The sequence below is a fragment of the Citrus clementina genome, unplaced genomic scaffold (genome assembly GCF_000493195.1).
Source record: "Citrus clementina cultivar Clemenules unplaced genomic scaffold, Citrus_clementina_v1.0 scaffold_8, whole genome shotgun sequence".
In the NCBI taxonomy this organism is placed as follows: domain Eukaryota; kingdom Viridiplantae; phylum Streptophyta; class Magnoliopsida; order Sapindales; family Rutaceae; genus Citrus; species Citrus x clementina.
The window spans coordinates 21542024-21549858 of NW_006262022.1; positions in this window are offsets into that span (position 1 = coordinate 21542024).

The window sequence follows — 7835 nt, forward strand, 5'->3', positions numbered from 1 at the left end:
AGGTCATGTGGTACAAGATCGTTCCATTACCTGAAAGTTAAGATGGAAAGAAACAAGGCATTCGTTGGCCATGTGAAGCTGCAGCCATATAAATACGCCAATTTATTAAATGCAGCTTACCAATATGGACCAATCTAAACATAGGGGAATCACTTGCCCTAAGTTTTATTAAATCTATACGGGCAGCCAAGCTAGACGTTTCCAAGCAAGGATTAAAGAAAGCCCAGGCCCAGGCATGCCTTAGGTCCCTTTTATTTATTAATTGTCTTCCTAAAAATTTTAAAAAAAAGAACAAAAAATCTTATTTAGTTTTGAATGTTTAACTACTTGTTAGTTGGGAAAACCAAAATCCAATCATCAGATGGTAAACCAATTTCCTTGCTGCATATATTGGCAAAGTTTTGAGTTCCCAAATATATATCCAGATTGCAAAATTATAAAATTGATATCTGAGGAATTGAACTATTAATAGATCTTTTAATTATAAAAATTTCGGTAGAATTGAAATACATCGTTTTTAAAAAAAAATATTGAGCGTTTTTGCTTCATTGGTGGTATTTTGCTTTCAAATAAGGCCTCCATATATAATAGATATTGAAGAATTCACCATTGATACGGCAGATATTCCCTTAATAAAAGAAAACAAAATTTTTATTTATTTATGCCGTGATCCATACTTTTCATACTCTTTGTTCGATTGTCTCCATAATTGCAGGAGACAATGGCTACGGTAGAGCTGTTCTATTATGGAGTACAAATGATAACCGTCAGATCATATCAGTAAATATAAATTTATTATTTATTTTTATAACCGTACGGTTATGATCAGTGCTCCACCGTGAAGCAGTTTCAATATAATCGGACCCTTAATTAATTAATTAAACATGCATGTTTATATCATCAGCATAACTCACGAGAGACGCATGATTCAAGATTCAACAACCCTAGCTTGGCTGGCTCGTCCTTATCCCTCCTCAATCATGATTTCGTGGCTATGCTGATATAAATACGAAAATAAAATAGGTAAGAATTGCAGCCCGCAGTAAATTTATTTTATGCAGTTTTAATTAGGGTTTTGTTGGAGCCACAATAAATACTTGTTCAATTCAGTCACATAAAATTAATGCATGCATGTATATAGAAGGTTTTTCATGCTGACGTGACCAACTCCCCGCTTGCTTACGTCAACAAAACTTTAGCAGCCAAGCCCTAAAGGGATTTGAGAACTGCACGTAGGTCTCTTTTTGGTTTTTGTTTTATTTTTTGAGACGCTCTTTTTGGTTCATTATTATTATTATTATTTTGGGTTTAAGGGAGTAAAAAATAATGATTACTTCATTAGATTTGATAAACGATCAATCCCACCTAGTGTTTGCGAAATTAACAATTTTCCCTTATATGTTAAAACCACCAAAATTTCCTCGACATTAACAATATTATATATATATATATATTTGGCTTCAAATTTAGTGTTAAAGTTCATTAGACTTTCAACTATTAGATTTATCTATTAAAAAAAAAATGAAGTGCCGTTCAAAAAGTGCATTGAACTATTTAACGTTGTAAAGTTTAAGGAGTTCTTATGGATTTTGAAACATAGCTGTCAATACTTATGGTTAATTAAGAAGATAAATTTCAGACAACTTTCAATTCTTTAGCTAATTTGAAAATACGAGTTAAGTTCATGAGCTTGTATTTTTTTTTTTAAAGATAATTTCTCTAATAAAATTTCCTTAGTCAAATTCAACTGGCTCAGTTGTAAGAGACTAATTGTCAATCAAGCCCGATACCTATCATCATTATATTGTCATGCACCACCTATAAATAATTCTTATGATTTTACCTCACGTGTTTATTGAAAATAAGAGTAGAATTCCACTCTTGATGAAGTAATATTTCATTTTTTTAATCTTGATTTAGGGTGTGTTTATTTCTTGAATTGAGAATCAAAATCATAAATAATGTATACTTCACAAAATAAGAATCCGCAAATATTGGAATCATTCCCATATATTTGATTTGTAAGGAGGAGGGGATTGGGAATCAGACTCCAATATTTAGAACTATCCATTTTGCTCCCATTAAATTTTCATGAACCCCAAATTACCCTCAATTATGTTCTGTCATTTTACATTGTGGTCCCTACATGATTAATGAAAAATACCAAAGAATTTTGCATTATTTTCAAATAGGTCCTTTATTACTACTACCACTGCTATTATTTATGTCATTATTATTATATTAACGTTATTGTTATTAAAATTTAAAATGTTGCCATCATCATCATCATCATCATCATCATTAATTATCATTATCATCATCATATATATTTTTTATTTTATCATTTTAATTGTTATTATTATAGACATTAATATTAATATCATTAAAAATTTATAATTGTTATTAAATTTTATTAATTTTATTGTTTTAATTAATATTATGTCATTATTATTATTATTTTCAGTTTTATTAGTATTTTTATTGTTATTATTGTTATTATTATTATTGTTATTATTATTATTATTATTATTATTATTATTATTATTATTATTATTATTATTATTATTATTATTATTATTATTATTATACATACAAATAATACTATATATAACAATTAACAAAGCATTTTAGTAACTTGAAAGAATATATTTTGATTCTAAGATTAACTAAACACATAAATGGAAATGCAGTTTATTTTGATTCAAATTCTTATAGTTCAAGTAAACAATTAAATTTGACTCTAATTCATCATCCCGATTCCAACTCATTCTTATTCTCGTTTAGTAAACGTACTATTAATCTCAAATCAAATCATCAGGTGATATATACATTATACATCACATATCACATATCACATATATGACAATCTCTGCGTTATCTTTATCGTGTAACATACAACCAATAAAAAAAATGCAAAAATGAGTAATATACAAGTGGACCATGCGGGACTAATGTTATATTTTTACTTTGTCTATGGTGTTTGTAAATTGCATTAAATATAAGTTAGGAATTCATGAGTGCCTATACACGTGGAGGTAGAATTACTGAGATATGACGCGTGAATGTTGATTTTAAAAGTTGACATTTGCCAAATTATGTCTCAATCCCATTTCCACAACCATAACCCCAACCCCAACCCCAACCCCAACCCTAGCTAGCTACTTACTAAGCGAACATCAACTTCTGTGACCAAATAAAATCAATTGAAGGACCCATTTATTTGTCACTCTTTTCCCACTATCAATCAATTCTAATTCTTCCCTTGACAATAAAGCACGCTCGCATCTCTGCATCACACAAATCTTCTTGTTGTTTTTTCTCTTCAACGATTGTAACGCACTGAACACAATGTAGATGTTGGAGTAACCACGATTCACTATCGAGATTGATTCAGAGAGAGAGAGACATGGACAAGACTGTCGCGGCCTATGCCCCGTCACGTGGCACTGTGGCCCCGTCCGTACAATTTTCTTCCCCCGTTTCTCACTTCTGACTAACCAAACCACCGTGCAGCCCACGTGACCGCGTCCCACCTTCCATGTCGTCTCTTTGTCATCAGTCATCTCTCGCGCTTGCAAAGCCTTCACTACACGCACATATTAAGCTTCCTGTTCCTGTTTTTGGCTCATTGAATGATTGAATTGAACGAATTCGTCTCCTGCTTGTTTCCGTATCTCGTTCGTAATAATTCTGGCCACGTGGACACCAGCCAAAGGAGTGCTGTCACCAATCAAAGGGAGTCGCGTGTTCATTGCGAACTCCACTAATTGTGGCTGGAAAAGCCGAAAAGAAGGAGACTGTGCTTCCAATTAGACATCACCAGTCATCACCACAACCGATGGCATGCATGACTGGCGTTACATGACTCTGTCAGCTTGCAAGAATCCCTAATCTCATTTGATAGAAAAGCTGTTACACCTAAAAACAAAAATTTAAGTTATTGTGTAAGTGTCTAATTAATAGTAATGTTAAATATATGTCTCAATCAGTTCCTATAATTCGATTTTTTAAGGGCCCTGTTATCAATGGTGAACCCCAAATGCTTAAATTAGGCGATCGAACTTAGTTCAAGAAATTTTAATTTAGTTTGGGGTGACCACATTTTTGAAGATCTGATTTTGATCTAGCTAATTACATATTCATATAAAATACGTACTCTTACAAAAAAAACTTGAAAAAATAATAGCCTAAAAAGGACCAAAGTCCCTCCTAGACCTTAGTTAAGTTCGTCCATACTGGTGATAATAAATCTTTTCTATAGGTGAAAAAATAACATAATCCATCAGTATTATTTTTGATAGATTTACGTATTTCAGACAGACGCCAGTAATATTATTATTTCTTAAAAATACAAAGAGGATAGTGGATTCATAATAAATACAAAGGTACGCGTTGCAAGACAAGAGCCTAAAAGTAAACTGCAAAGAAAATGAAATAGAAATTAAAGATGGAATATACACATAGAGATTGAACACGAAGCCCATACGATATTATATTAGAGATATTAAGTTAAGATAAGGTTTGTATTTAGCTAGGGAGAATTGAACACAACACTTGTTTTATTTTCTTCTTCAAAATTAATTACTATATTAAAACAAATCTCAACATTCGACAGATTCCTAATACGTCTCATTTATTAAATAACCGTTCTATGCATTTGTTGATATTCAAAACACAAAATATCTGAGTCATGTTTCGATCGAAGAGATGTTTTTTCGTGAAATTCAGGGGCCATTCCTCAGTGAGTAAAGTGGGGCATATTCTGAATTTGCAAAATTCTAATGGCAAAGCGGCTGCCATACATGAGCCTATCATCAAAAAGTCACAAGGAAAATGAACCAATGAGATTGGGCGTCGTTTCGCTTTCAGGAAAATCAATTAATAATTTGAGACGGAAACCCAATCGAAAGAAAATCGACCAAACCCCACGAGAGGCGATTCTCGTGTGTGAGTTGGCCACTTGTTGTCTTCAGCTTTCATGACTTTGTTACATGCAACGTGTCCAATACAGGATCTCACATTTTTCATTCATTTAGTGGGGGCGGCTTTGCCTTAAGTGAGCAGGAAAGCTAACGAGAAGGATATTTTGATTGTGGAATCAAAATTGAATCATTAAATCAAATCACCCACTCAAAAATACAATTCAGATATGATTCTATGTGTTAAAAAAAAGATAAACCACTCACCGAAGCATATGGATGGGCCAAAAATAAAAAAATAAAATTGAGAATTGGAAAAGAAAATAGAGTTGAATCAAAATTTTGGTTAAAAAAGAAAAAAGACCCAATTTCATTATCCATTGAATTAACGTTACATGATTTAAGATGGATATTTTAAAATGTGAATATGATTTTTGATTTAAAGTGATAATATGCTTAGAAAATTTGTATCCAAATAATTAATGTTTCGTCAAAAGGATTCATATTTAACCTAATATTATACCAAAAATACAATCATTTTTACATCTCCGGTTTGTCAAAAAATAGTGAAGAATAATTCATTCAATATGTGGATGAGGATTTTGTTTTATTATAAATATCTGAAAAGGGCGAATCGATGGACAACTGGAAACGAAACCGGACGCATTCATTATTTTCGCACTCTTATCATATGGACTTCAGTTTTCAAAGTGACGATGATTGAAAAGTGAAAGCTGAAAAGAAGCCGAGGCCAATTTCAAGTGGCCAACAAATAGATAAATATCTGAATCCGCCACGTCATATTGTACGGACACGGGCCCATGTATTTTTTTTTGTTTTCTTTTTAGGTAGAGGAATCTATCAAATCAATATTTTATTTATTTTATTCTTATTATTGATTATTATTTTTTCTATAAAAAAATACAAAATTCAGATGGAAAACGGTTACTTAGGTTGTCTGTCGCATTCGTGCGTCGTTATAAGGCAAAAAGGTGCTCAACATTTTTAGAAACCTTTTACATTATTTTTCTAACATAAAATTTAAAAATATGAAACCCAGCTATTCTTTTTTTATATACAATCAACTAATATGTCTCAAAATATATTTAGAATGCATAAAAGAGATATATATATATATATATATTGGCTCCTAATTAACAATAAATGCTCAATTATTGTCAAATTTTAGGTAAAATTTGTCTCGTACCAACCTTTTTTTTTTTTTCTAATTATAACATTAATAGCAGGAGACAGACAGACACATATGTGGGTTACTTTTGGATTTTAAATGATGGTAGAATTTCCTCTTGCTTAACAAAATGTGGCCATGAAATGTTGAACCCTGAACCATATCTCACGGGAGAAACTATCCACCAAATTCCCCATGTAGCAATAAAGAAGAATTAAAAGAAAAATAACCATTACGACCGGCACTAATTAATAAAATTAGAAAGAAAGAAATTGCATCAAATAAAGAGAAAAGAAAACAGAGAAGTGGATGGCAGCGGGTAGTACGGAGGCAGTGAGTACACCAGCCTGGGAGGCTCATAAAAAGAGGAAGTTGGCATGCAACAAAGCTCCGAGTTTGAAGTTGAACACTCGAACCCGTGTGGCGGTTGGGCGCAGCACTGGGCTGCTCCAAATTACCATAACTTATTAAGTGAAAGAAATTACATCACACTGAGTGCATACTCATCTCTCTTATCGTGGACTACTCTTTTATCACCGATAATCAATTTTTCTATATATATATATATATAGAGAGAGAGAGAGAGAGAGAGGAATTTACAGTAAGGACTCTTTACTTTAAGGAATAAACGAAAAGATAAGAAAAATACACACTAAAATTTAATGCATTTTTTCATATAATGAATTAGTATTTATTTTTCTATCTTTTAATTTAAAGCTTTATATAATGAAACCCTTACTGAATAATGACTCAACTGGAATCCTTACTGAATAATAACTCTAAACATCAAGCCAGCTCAAATCCGAATTTAAAATTTGGAAGGGATTAAAAATGTTGTAAACTGCCTTTCTCATATTACAATATTGCAAAACAGTTTATAATATTATAAAAGTATATTTACAACGTTGCAAACTCCTTATAAATGAGAGCATCCACACCTGTTAATGATTACACACACACATAAGTCACAATTAAAATTTTAAGGTATCATTAATTATTCTAATACATCATTTTACAATCCATTTGGTAGCTTATCTGTAATAGTAACATTAAAGAACATGGGTGAGTAGGCAATGTTAAGGATCCGTTTGGAGTAGCTTCACTCACCCCCTTTATTTTAGGAGGATTTCTTAAAGTAAAGGTGCACGTAGCTACCCGAAAGGCCCCTAAATACTACTTTTCGAATTTCAATATCTAATTTTCAAAAAAAAAAAAATCAAATTTAAAAAAATTAAAATAACCTAACCCAACATGAATCAAAGCAAATTATAAAAAGAAAAGAAAAAGACATTGCCTTCAGATTTGTGGCTAATATTTATCAAATTCAATTCAGCTTAGTAATTAATAATTACAACAATAAACATTTCGAATCATAGTTGGAATAGACATGTATCACTTATGACTACGTATGTAGGTGTATCAATAATTTATTTCATTCCGATCTTTTACGGTTGTGAAACTTGTGAATTTCGTGTGACACGAATGAGTTAGCACGCAATGGTCCGCAATGGTCCATGGGGTTAATTATTAATATAATTTCTCAATCGATTCGGGCTTCAAGAAGAAATTAATAATGTTAAATAATTAATACTTATTATGATATTTTGTCCCATATTATCCTTAACATTAATTTACTAACGTTCTACTAAATGTTTTCTAGAATATACAGCCAAGCATCAGCCAATCAGAACTCACGACTATGAAGAGCACCAATAAGAAACTGACAA